This window comes from Neltuma alba, unplaced genomic scaffold (genome assembly GCF_004799145.2).
Source record: "Neltuma alba isolate B1F8T4 unplaced genomic scaffold, ASM479914v2 tig00002823_pilon, whole genome shotgun sequence".
In the NCBI taxonomy this organism is placed as follows: domain Eukaryota; kingdom Viridiplantae; phylum Streptophyta; class Magnoliopsida; order Fabales; family Fabaceae; genus Neltuma; species Neltuma alba.
This window is the reverse complement of record NW_021633031.1, coordinates 9,777-23,399: the sequence shown is the minus strand read 5'-3', so window position 1 is coordinate 23,399 and position 13,623 is coordinate 9,777.

Genomic DNA, 13,623 nt, shown 5'->3' with positions numbered 1-13,623 from the left:
TTCATAATTAAAATATTAAATCATAAAATATGTGTTTCAAAGGTGTGCCCATGCTCTTGCTGGCAAACATTTATGATTGTCTTAACTGTGTCTGCAGCAAATTATTTATCAACCACAAAGGAAACAATAGTTATCAGAAAATTGGGGAAAAAGTCTTATTAAAAATTTTATTGATAAGAAAGACAAAATTTGGCATGACATATGAATATACTATCCAACACTTAATATAAGACCTAATTGACTAATTTAATTATATTAAAAATTTTTAAAAATTACTTAATTATAGCATATTGTACATAATCTCTCTGAAATATATATGTATCTTATTAGATTATATGTTAGTTTATAAGTCGGACAAATTAGTTTGAAGGAAAATAATAAATATAATACTTTGAAATAATTTATTTAAGTTTCTTAATTTTACGAAATTAGTCAACAAAATTTTATATTTGGGACCAGAGATAGTATTTTCTTATGAAAATTGTCATAACTGTTAACCTAAAAAGGATATTTCATGAGACATTTGTGAGAAAATACAAGAGGAAGGTGGCATAGATGATGAAAATGAGGTAAAAAGGCTTCTCACAAGTTTTCCAGAAATTTTTTAGAAAACATATACGAGAAAATAAGGAAAAATTTCATTAATTAAATTGTTCTCACGGTGTGCGTTTTATGTTTGTGGTATGGTAATAAGGCTACTAATGAAAAGTTTATGCAAATGAAAGTCTTGAAAATTGGTTGGCTACGCATTTTCCAGACCTTGAAATTTATTAATTCCTCCCATTTAAATGTAGAAGTTAGATAATTAATTTAAAGAGATTAAAATTTGATTGACTTAGTTATTTGTAAAATTGTGTGTTGATTTATAGATATATAAGACAAAGTAGATTAAGATGTTACATTTAAAATCAAAATAAATATAGGAGTAAAATACTTTAATTTCCCTTGTATTTTGTCATAATTACATAAACCTCTTATTTATTTTGAAAACATACACTTAAGTTTAGACCATTAATTTTGTTAAGAATATTCTTAAAAAAATATTTTTTAATTAAAATTTATGTTGAAATACTTTTGATTTACTAATTTACCCTTCATAATACTGAATCCCTAAATTTTGACTCAAACTATTTTGAATAATTTAAGATATTTTTCTTTACCTTAGTTTTGTCTTTATTTTTATAAATAGTTATTTGTTCAATGTTTTTATCATATTGGGATAGAAAATTAAATAATTAGTTAATGTAAACATAAAAAAATTGAATGCAAAATTGAATAATTATTTAAATAAATATATAATCACTCAAATAACTTGTAAATTTTTGCAAAAAAAATTTTGTTCAAAAACTTTAAATTGTAAGTTTTAAAATATTTTCTAGCCTTTTAAATGAAACCTAAATAAATAAGTTTCAAAATATCATGAAGAATTAAAATTATATAATTCTATAATATAATCAAAATTAATAAATTTTATAACATATTAAAAATTTTGAAAATATATGTATTATAATTATTTTTTGTTGTATCAAAAATTCCTTGTTCTCCTAGATATAAATATTTAAATAATGTTTATGTTAAGGAGGGATATTTTTGTCCAAATAAAAGTTTGAAAATCAAGTTTAACAGTAAACTAACTGTTAGATGGGGAAATAAAATTTGAAACATATAAGCAAGGTTTGTGTAATATATATCTTAATTTTAAGAAAAGAAAAGTTTTTGTAATTTAAGTAAAATAGAAAGATCGTTAATATATTTTACTTTAAACATATTTACTAGCTGTTACATTTAGAGCAAGGAAATATAACTTTTTCCTTAGCCTTCTACATTAAAAAAACAAAAACGAAACGTGCAACCCATAGCGTATGCAAATGAAAATTTTGCGAAATTCTGTCCACATTTCTTCAAAGTTTTATCAAAATTTTGCAGAAGTTCTCAAACAAAATCCAGGCTTTTATAAGGTTACTTGTCCAAATGGTCAAAGGTTTATGAACTATATTATGGAATGATATGTATATTTCCATGAGCGCATGACAAGATTGTCTTAATATTTGTTTTCGTAATTAAAATATTAAATCATAAAATATGTGTTTTAAAAGTATGCCCACACTTTTGCTTGCAAACCTTTAACTGTGTTTGCAGCAAATTATTTATTAACTATCAGGTCAAAAAAAAAATAATAACTGCAAGAAAAAGAATATTTATCAGAAAACTGGGGAAAAATTCTTATTAACAATTTTATTGATGAGGATGACTAAATAAGAGTACTAGTATTCACTACAAGAGATTGTAGAAGTAGCAGCGGAACCTTTCTAGCGGTTAAACAAAACCGCTAGAAATTTCAGATATTTCTAGCGGTTCCTACAAAAACCGCTGCAAAATACAGACGGTTTGACCATTAAACGCACATTTCTAGCGGTTACCCCCTAACCGCTAGAAAATTAGAGCTAGAAAACTCCCCGGGCTTTGGCGGGAACTTGGCGCCAAATTTGTAGCGTTTACTTTCTAGCGGTTCATGCTAATAAACCGCTAGACACCGAAAAATTCTAGCGGTTGATGCATGAAGCGCTAGAAATTTTTTTCATTCCCCGAGGAGTTTAGAAATTTCTAGCAGTTCGGTCCTTAACCGCTAGAGATTTCTAGCGGTTCGGCCATGAACCGCTAGAAAGTCTGGCGGTTCGGGCCCGAACCGCCAGACTTTCTAGCGGTTCTAGGCCTGAATCGCTAGAGATTTCTAGCGGTTCGGCCGTGAACCGCTAGAAAGTCTCGCGGTTCAGGCTCGAACCGCCAGACTTTCTAGCGGTTCACGGCCGAACCGCTAGAAATCTCTAGCGGTTCAGGCCTAGAACCGCTAGAAATTCCCAACGGTCATATGACCGTTGGGAATTTCTAGCGGTTAGGCACAAAACCGCTAGAAATTTCTAGCGGTTTTGTGCCTAACCGCTAGAAAGTCTCGGTCTATATATCCCCCCCCACTCTCACTTCTTCAATCGTTCTGGAAGCGAAGCTCTGCTGAATTTTCTTCACAAACATATTTGAGTTCTGATTCAGTTGCAGATCCTTATTTTCAGGTAAAATAGTAATTTATTGATAAATAATTTTTATTTTATGTTTTATTTTATTAATTTTATTATGTTATAGCTTATAAATTAATTTTTTTTATTTCATTTATAAATAATTACTATTTGTTGTTATTAGGATGCCTCGTCGACATGGGAAAGACCCAGTTGATCCTGAGAGAGCTGGACCCAGTGAGGTTCATCATGATGCTGATGAGCCATTTCCCAGCATTCATGACTACGATCTGAGCGAGGAGGATATCCTCAGTTTTATGGAGCAGGATGGTATTGAGCGGACTGAGGAGGCTCATTTTACTGGGGATGAGCAACCCCATGCTGATGCTGCTGACGAGGAGGAGGAGGAGCAGGATCAGGGGAATGAGTATCCCCAGGCTGCACAGCGTCCTGCTCCGAGACGTCAGGCTGGTTATGAGGTGGAATTTGTCGGTAAGTATTTATTTTAACTTTTTAAAGTTTTGATCAGTATTTAATTTATATAGAAATTATATTAATTTATTGATATATAATTTATTTCTTAATTAAATTTTGTAGACACTGAGGGGAACAGGTCCTATCGGAGGCTGACAGCCAGAGAGCTGTCTATGATGACGGGCGGACGAGTGGTTGTGCCGCTCAATGAGTTGGGCCAACCGACGAAGAAAGGTGGCCAGTTGTACAACAAGTACGTGCGCCTCCTTGGTCAGCAGTGGACGCTGTTCCCCATCTACGTGCAGGACTGGAAGAAGATCACCTCAGACAAGAAGCAGCAAGGCTGGGAAATAATGAAGGTAATATAAAATTGTTATTTATAATTTTTTTTAATTTAAATAAATGATTATATATTTTGTTTTCAAATAATTTAATTGTTTGATTATAATTTTTTATTTATTTAATTTGTTTGTTATTTATAATATTTTTAAAAGTAGTTAAATGAATATATATTTTTAATTTAAATTATTTAAAAGTAGTTAAATGAAAATAATTTGTTATTGATTTCATTAATTTATTACTTATAATAATTTTAAATTTAGTTGAGTAAAAATATTTTTTTATTTAAATTACTTAATTGTTTAATTATTATTAAACTTTGATTAATTTATATTTTATTTATAATATTGTTAAATTAGTTAAAAACTAATTATTTGTTTTTAATTATTGAAATTGCTTAATTATTTGTTTATAATTTGTTATTTAGTTAATTTATTATTTTAATCATAGAGTAAATTTATTCTGGGGGAGGAGTTGAGGGCTGACACGATCAAGAGGCTGGGGATGGCATGGAAGAACAGGAGGGCCGACCTGTGGAGGGAGAAGAAAGGTGACGGGACGAGGCCCCTCCAGGAGATACTGGCAGATGTACCTGGTGGAGTCCCGGACCAAGACTGGTCCACTTACGTCTATTTTAGGATGACGGCTGACCAGATGGTATGATAATATTGTATTAATTATAATTTCTTTATTTTTTATCCGACTTGACTCATTTAATTTAATTTTTTTACATTTTGCTTCAGGCTCTTTCTAGGAGAAATGCTAGGAGCGTCAGGCATCAGACGATACGTCATAGGGCTGGATCCAGGAGCTTTGCGATCACTTATGACGAGATTGTGAGTACTTGAAATAAATTTATTAAATATGTAGATGTATTTAATTTGTAACTAATTATTTCTTTGATTTCATTTACAGATAGAAAAGACGCAGCAGGAGCGGGGATACACGCCCACTTATGGCGAGATGTGGCCGATGGTGTATAGACCCCGAGACGGGCGTGCGTCGGATGAGGTTGAGGAGATAGCGGTAAGTAATAAATTAAATATTAATATAATATCACAGTGTAGATATCATTATATTATAATTAACTTCTTTATATTAATTTTGGTAGGCACGGATGACTCAGGTCGATTCCGAGTTGCGTGAGTCTCAGGGGTCTGCCTTGGATCCCACCGCCTCACTTTTAGCGGGTCTTGGCCGGCCGCAGCACCCTGGTCGAGTTAGCGGGCTTGGACTTGGACCTACACCGACTAGGCTGCCCCGCTCAAGTGGCGCTGGCCCTTCATATACTGCTGGGAGCTCTCATGCGAGTGCGAAGCGGCCGGGTTCCTCATCTTCAGAGGAATTGCGAGAGGAGCTCAGACAAGAGTTCGAGGCCAGGATCGTGGAGCGTGATCGTCAGTTCCAGGAGCGTGATCGTCAGCTCCAGACGCAGCTTGACCAGCTCTTGGCAGCTGCTACGGCTCTGCGTCATGTGGTGGTCAGTATAGCTCCAAACATCTCGGTTCCTGACATCCCCGACCTACACATGCCACCAGTCCCGCCCCTACCCCGCCATCCGCCAGTCCAGTCCCAGCAGGTTGAGCGGCCTGCCCACCGTCAGCCGGAGGATTCAGCAGAGGATGATCCCGATGATGCTGCTTCTGCCCCCCACCCATGATTTGCTTTCATTGTATCGGATTTTATTAGAATCTTAATTTTACGGTTTTATATATTATTTAGATATTTATCTAAATTTTATATTTATTTGTTTCCTTTATTGATTTATTTCTATAATTTTTTTATGTCAAGTACTAATTAATATTGAAATATTTATTTATTTATTACAACATCAACATTACAATTTATTAAACACGTTAAACATATTAATTACTCGAAATAATTCTATAATCATTTATTAATTTAATAAATATTTTTAAAACTGTAGAATTTTCTAGCGGTTCTCAAGAACCGCTAGAAAAGTGTAGAATTTTCTAGCGGTTCACGTGAACCGCTAGAAAATTCTACACTTTTCTAGCGGTTCACCAGGACCGCTAGAAAATTGTGAATTTGACCGAATTTTCTAGCGGTTATAAAACCGCTAGAAAATTCAAAACAGATGGAGAGAAAATTCCCGTTAAACCGCTAGAAATTTCTATCGGTTTGTAACCGATATTTAGAATTTCTAGCGGTTAATAACCGCTGGAAATTGAAATTTTCCGTTAAAACCGCTACAAATTTGTAGCGGTTTTGTAACCGCTACAAAAAAATGACCGTTCCTCCACCCTCCTTTATAAGCTGAAGCACTTCAACTGAATTTCATTTTAACTTCTCTTTGAGCTCTGTGGCATATTTTCACGAAATTTGAGCATTATTAGTCATGGATAGGTCGTGGATCAACTTGCACCGGTCGACTCCGCAATACTTGGCTGGTCTAAACTATTTCTTGGATTTTGCTTTCGCCAATGCTGCCGTAAATGGTAAGATTCAGTGTCCCTGTCCTAAATGTAATTTCAAAAAGTGGCATCCCAAAGATATTGTTAGGGAACATTTAATCTTTAAGCCTTTTCCGCGAGAGTACGTATTTTGGCAACTACATGGGGAACGGCTAGATATGGGTGCTGAGTCAGTGCCAGTAGTTTCACGGATGGGAGTTCGAGTGGATGAGGCCGATGCCGTGAATGATGCTGTGCGTGATGCTTTTGGTGTTCACGAAAGCTCGAATCCCAACGAAGATGAAGTAGAGGGACCTCAACCGGAGTTTCTAAGAAACGAAACTGCTCGGGAATTTTTTGACCTCATGACCGAAGCTGACAAGCCTCTTTATTCTGGGTGTACAAAGTATTCGAAGTTGTCATTCTTGGTGAGGCTGTATCACATCAAATGCTTGTGCGGTATGACTGACAAGGCGATGTCTATGTTGCTGGAATTACTGGGAGATGCTTTCCCCCAAGCTGAATTCCCTCCGTCTTTTTACGAAGCAAAAAAGATTATTAACAAGCTTGGCTTGAACTATAAGAAGATAGATGCATGCCCAAACGACTGTATGCTATACTGGGGAGATGATGCCAACAAAGAGATTTGTACGAGATGCAAGACGTCACGCTATAAGTCGGTACGAAAGGGCAAGAAGCAAAAGAAGAAACCGGCCAAAATTCTCAGGTACAAATTATTACAGCGTGTTACTTGTTCCGTCTCTAAAAATATTCGGTATTTTAAATTTTTAATATATTATTTTCTTAGATACTTTCCTTTGAAACCACGGTTGCAAAGAATGTATATGTCATCAAAAATGGCTCAGCACATGAGGTGGCACGCGACTGAGGAAAACCTAGATGGTAGGTTAAGGCACCCACGAGACTCGGAGGCGTGGAAAGCGTTTGATGCGAAATTTCCAGACTTTGCCAATGATCCTAGAAATGTACGTCTTGCATTGGCAACCGATGGTTTTAATCCCTTCGGAAACATGAGCACAAGTTACAGTATCTGGCCGGTGGTGTTAATTCCATACAATCTACCACCTTGGATGTGCATGAAGCAGAGCTCCTTTTTGCTTTCCATGATCATTCCTGGCAAGAAAGCACCAGGAAATGATATTGACGTATACCTGCAACCGTTGATACACGAATTGCTCGACCTATGGACGAATGGTGTTGAGGCATATGACTCACATGACAAGCAACTATTCAATCTCCGTGCAGCCTTGATGTGGACAATAAGTGATTTTCCCGGTTTGGGAACTTTGTCTGGCTGGAATGTGCATACTGGGTTGGCCTGTCCTGAGTGCAATTTTGATTCTGTGCCATGTCGCCTTCCACACAGTCGCAAGTGGTGCTTCATAGGACATCGACGGTTCCTTGATTCCAAGCACAGACTTAGATTGCAACGGATTCGCTTCGATGGGAAACAGGAGAAGAGAGATCCTCCTGTTACTTTGTCTGGTATGGATATTTTGCGGCAGTTAGAAGATGTTCATATCGAGTTTGGTAAGAGTGTGGATCCCGAACGATTGGGACGACGATCTCGTGGGACATCTGATACGCAACCTATGCAATGGCGGAAGAGAAGCATATTTTTCACTCTTCCTTATTGGGAATCTAATTTGCTACGACACAGTTTGGATGTTATGCACATTGAAAAAAATGTGTGCGATAATGTGCTATATACGTTGCTCAATGAAGCTGGAAAGTCCAAAGACCATCTCGCAGCTAGAAAAGATTTACGGGCCTGGGGAATTCGTGAAGAGGCTTGGCCTGATGAAAACGACAAGTTTCAGCCAGCTAAATTCACCTTGACAAAGCAGAACAAGGATATCTTCCTCTCGACGTTGAAGAACATAAAAGTACCAGATGGATATTCTAGCAACATCTCAAGGTGTATCGATCTGCAGGCTCGAAAGGTTACTGGGTTGAAAAGTCATGACTCTCATGTTCTTATGCAACAGTTACTTCCATTGGCCTTGAAAAACACACTTCCTTCTGATGTATCGGTGGTTTTGGTAGAATTATGTTCATTTTTCAAGAAGTTGTGTGCGAAGGTCTTGGTAGCGGAAGAGCTTGATCAGCTGCAAAATAAAATTATTCTTACACTTTGTCACTTGGAGATGATATTTCCTCCATCATTCTTTACTGTTATGGTTCACTTGACTGTCCACCTTGTTCGAGAAGCAAAGGTTGCTGGCCCAGTTCACTATCGATGGATGTACCCTATAGAGAGGTACTAGATTATCTTTTATTCCCGCCTCTTTAAATTTCACATTGTTCTTTCATTTACTCGTAATTATTAATGCAATTTTAACTTACAGGTACTTGGGAAAATTAAAATATATGTTAGGAATAAGGCATGGCCTGAGGGGTCAATAGCAGAAGGTTATTCCGGAGATGAGGTCCTAACTTTCTGTTCGAGGTACTTTGATGACATGGAGACATCTTTTAACCGCCCGCGTCGCGTAGATGATTCTCCTCCCGGTCCTTCCACGTCAACTTTATTTCCTCCTGTTGGGAAACCAGTTGGAGGATATGAATTCTTCAGACTCACTCCTACAGAGAAACTCCAGGCACACAGACACGTTTTGATAAATTGCAGCCAAGTTGAACCCTTCATGCAGTAAGTATATATATCATATAAGCTCACTAGCTTTTACACTTTATATTTGTTTCTTACTGACTCTTCTAACAAATTACACTTTACTATAGTGAGTTTAGGAGTTATCTCAGGCGTCAGCTACGGGGCCGTGCGCGTTCTGCTGACATTGATAAAAGAGTCCACAAAGAGTTTCCCAGTTGGTTTACACGTCGAATACGTAATGACAACAGCCCATACACAGATGAATTCAGAGCTCTTTCTCTCGGTCCGTTAGACCATGCACGGAGGTTTACCGCGTACAATGTCAACGGCTTCAAGTTCTGTACGGTTGCACGTGATCAGGGATTGCTCACACAAAACTCTGGAGTTTGCGGGACATTCGGAACGAGATGTTATGCTAGCAGTAGTGATGGCGATATGCGCTTTGGAGGCGTCACTTACTATGGAAAGCTAATTGACATTATTGAGTTGACTTACCAGCTTTTCACCGTGACACTGTTCAAATGCTCCTGGGCAAATACGACAACTTCACGGGGACTCGCTACTGACCATTTGGGCATCACCTCAGTCAATTTCTCAAGACTTATTCATACGGGGGCATCTGAAGATGATGAGCCATATATCCTTGCTTCTGAGGCACACCAAATTTACTATGTCGAGGACGAGAAACATAAAGACTGGAATATGGTCGTTCACCTCAAGCCACGGGATCTTTACGATATGGGTGATGGTGACATTATTTACGACAGTGAACCCTTCCAACCCTCGAATTTTGAAGACTTCTTTCCTCAAGGAGATGATAATTTGCCACTTATCAGGTACACGTCTTTTCTTAAATTATTTAAATAATTAACTACTAATTACTAATTTTTTCCAAATACAACATAAATTTAACAAATTTTTTTAAAATATGTCCTTTCAGGCCGGATGATGATGGAGAGTAGCAGCATCCAAAATAAATTATTTAACAAATTTTTCGTCCATAAATACATATGTATAAATTAAAATTCGTAAAATTTTTTTAAAAATAAAAAATTTTCATTTGTAGCGGTTCATAACCGCTACAAATTTTTTCACGAAATTGTAATTTTGTAGCGGTTATAACCGCTACAAAATTACAATTTCGTGAAAAAATTTGTAGCGGTTATGAACCGCTACAAAATACATACCTGTAAATTATAATTCGTTCAGATTTTAAAAATAAAAAATACTAAATTTCTAGCGGTTAATAACCGCTACATATGTAACCGCTACTAATTACTAGCGCTTTTATATACGCTAGAAAATGAATAACAGCTACAAAAAGTTATAAAACGCTACAAAAACACCGCTACAAATGTGTCGCTGATCTCTATAAATACCATATCTTCTCTACATTCATTTACTCCATCTCTTTTCCTTCCTCTCCTATTCTTCTTCATAATTCTCTCTTTTTTCTTACTATCTCATATTGTGGTTTTTCTCTCTTTACTCTATGGTAAGTGAATTTTATTTTATAATTCATTGTATCTTTTATTTGTTTTTATTTAAAATTTACTAACATATTTATTTCTCCTTTCCTTTCAGATTTTTCTTCTCCACATTTGTCATGCCCTCCTCAACTGATTCAAATACTCATCAACTTAATACTATAGGTTCAATATTCCAAAATATATCATCTTAATTCAACTATCTTATTAAATATTCAATTAAATTATCTTATTAGATTAAATTCACTTCTTTTAACACATTCATAATTAATTACATATTTTTTATTACAAAATTTGAATATATAAAATGTAACATATAACTAATTATACAAATTAACAAAAATTCTTCAAAATAATTTATTTAATGGTTTTTAAAATTATAATATGAAAAACCATAAATTTTTTTTTCTGGCACGGTAAACATTTCTAGCGGTTCAGAACCGCTAGAAATATTTCGTCAAATTTAAATTTCGCGCCAAACTTTCTAGCGGTTAAGAACCGCTAGAAAAGTTTCCCGCCATTCTAAAAATTCAATTGGTGTGAAAATTTAATTTCCCAAACATTTCTAGCGGTTCTATAACCGCTAGTAATTTTCGCGCGCTACTGAAATTATTTAATTCCCGTTTAGCAGGTTTCTAGCGGTTTTGTAACCGCTAGGAATGTGTTTCCTTCAGATAATTTCTAGCGGTTCCTAACCGCTAGAAATGTTCTATCGTTTTGACCATGATGTGTAGCGGTTGAGATAACCGCTAGAAATTTTTTCTAACACCTGTTTTTCTAGCGGTTTCGTTAACCGCTACAAATGTTATTTGTTGCGGTTAAAACCGCTAGAAATGTAACACCATAACCGCTAGAATTAACATATTTTTTTGTAGTGATTCTTCTGTGCATACAAAATTTATAGTTTCAATATTTTCTGTGCACAAAAATTTATTAAGTCCTTTTTACCAATAAAATTTTTAATAAAAAACTGTTTCCTTTTTTTCTATTTTTATTGGGTGGATCCATTAGTGACAGAATTTCCCATGGCTTATCAACATACTTTCTTATGAAAATTCTCATAACTTTTAACCTGAAAAGGATATTTCGTGAGACATTTGCGAGAAAATACATGAGAGCGCACCATATATGGCGGAAACGAAATAAAAACTAAGGATGAAAATAGGCAAGCCAACTTGTTGAGAGCATGTGGCCTGGCTTGTATTAATCATTTATTTTCTATATTTCATAATACTTGTTAATTTTTTATTCTAAAAATGTATTAATCCTTTTATTTTCTGTTTTCCCCCTTATTAATTTCAAATTTCACAAAAACTAAATTAGGAGTAATTTTGTTATTTAAAGAAGACTAAAAACATTTTAGGAAAATAATATATTGATTTTATAAAGTCTGATGTTAGTAAGTGATTTTCTTCATCCATGTACGAATTGTTCTTGTAATAGATAATATGCGACGGATGGTGTCCTAGATTTTTATATTTTCTATGGGTAACGAATTTTATGTATACAAATAAAAAATAAGTTATTAAAATATATGACCCATTTCATGAACATTTCATAAATATTTGACCATGTAAAAGTCAACAACGAAAATTTAATGCTTCATGTCTCAAAATTTTCGGAAAAAACAGGATAAAACTTTGGGAGATGATTTGAGACAAAATATTCATTAGCTCACACCGAATTTTCGCAAAAATTTTATGCATGCACTACATTTTGAAAAAAGAAGACAATTTTTTGTTTGTTATGCAAAGCATCCTCTTATTAGAGATAATCCCATTTGAAGTACTATCATCATCAATCATCAATTATATTCTTGAAAACTTGTAATACCTGATTCATTTAAAAATAGGTCGGATATGAGATAATGAGATCTAAATATATTCAATTAATGAGATTTAAATAACATCTTGATTGAGATTTGAATATATTGAAATGCTATCTTAGCTATTAAAATGAATAAAAAAATATACTCCTATTAGAAGTTTTAGCTATCTTAAATAATACAATTTATTAAAATTTTAAATATAATCAAATATACTGATCCGTGCAATGCACGGGGAAGAAATTTGTAGTTAGCTACTAACTATGGGCATATTTCTCAGTAATGATTCAAACCTTTGTATATCACGTTATAAAAGACTAGTCCTTTCTGCTAGACCCAATATCTATTAGTTTAAAAAAAAAAAAAAAACAAAGAGATAAGGTCTATCTTTGCCCTAAAAGTGTTCAACTAGGAGCTATCAATATCTTGAAGTTTTATTTAGAGCAATGTTGCCCTGAAAATTTACAAAACATAGCAATGTTGTCCTAATTTATCTGATCTAAACGGTCAACGTGGTTGACCGTTTATGCTGATGTGGCATAAACTTCACTCTTTTTTGCCAACTCATAGTTCATAAGTAAGGAAAAAGTTAAAAGAAAAAAGAAATCGATCCCATATCTTCTTCATCCTTCTCTCTCACTGAATCGTCGGGCTTCAAATAATCATAGAAGGAACAAAGAAAGAGAGAGGATCAAACAACAAAATCATCCAAATTTCAATCAAACCCAAACAATAGTTGCGATTAACTTTCATAGAATCAATCGAACCTCATCTCTTTTCCCAATAAGGACCTGAAAACCAAAATCAAAAAGATATCCAGAAAACCTTAATCCTCATCTTTCTTGCCAGGAAGCCACCATTTGAACCATACTGAAGTAAACTTACTCGTTCGAATTTAAGGTTAGAGAAATTCATGAGGAATTAAAGTGCAACAAACAATTCATAATTGTTCAATTTGAACCAAAATGCAATTTTTTGAGTTCGATTACCTTTAATCGCCTTCAAAAATCAAAATCCCAAGTTAGGAAAATTCATAGGTTTTTGTTCCAGAAGCAAAACATTTTCCTCCAAGCCACAGTTTAAACTACAACCATAACCCCCCCTGTCATTCTTGAAATCAGCGTTCTCAAAACCAGCAACAGGATTACCTACCAGATTTGCCGAAACCTGTCTCCAGGTCCCTCATTAACTAGCGTCGCCACACCGAAATTGGCCTCTTGCTTGTTATATCCTATAAATTTTAACTCTGAAGATAAAGAATATAAAATAGACAGAGGGTCACGCAGTGTAATAAAGAAAGAGGCGAAACAACTTTTAAAGTGAAACCCGGACTAAGATTGGATTGTCATTTTGAAAATTGTCTGCTAAGAAAAGGTAGAAGGGGAAATTATGCCTGAAATTTTTGAAAATTCATGAAAAATAGAATAAAAAGTCTAAGATA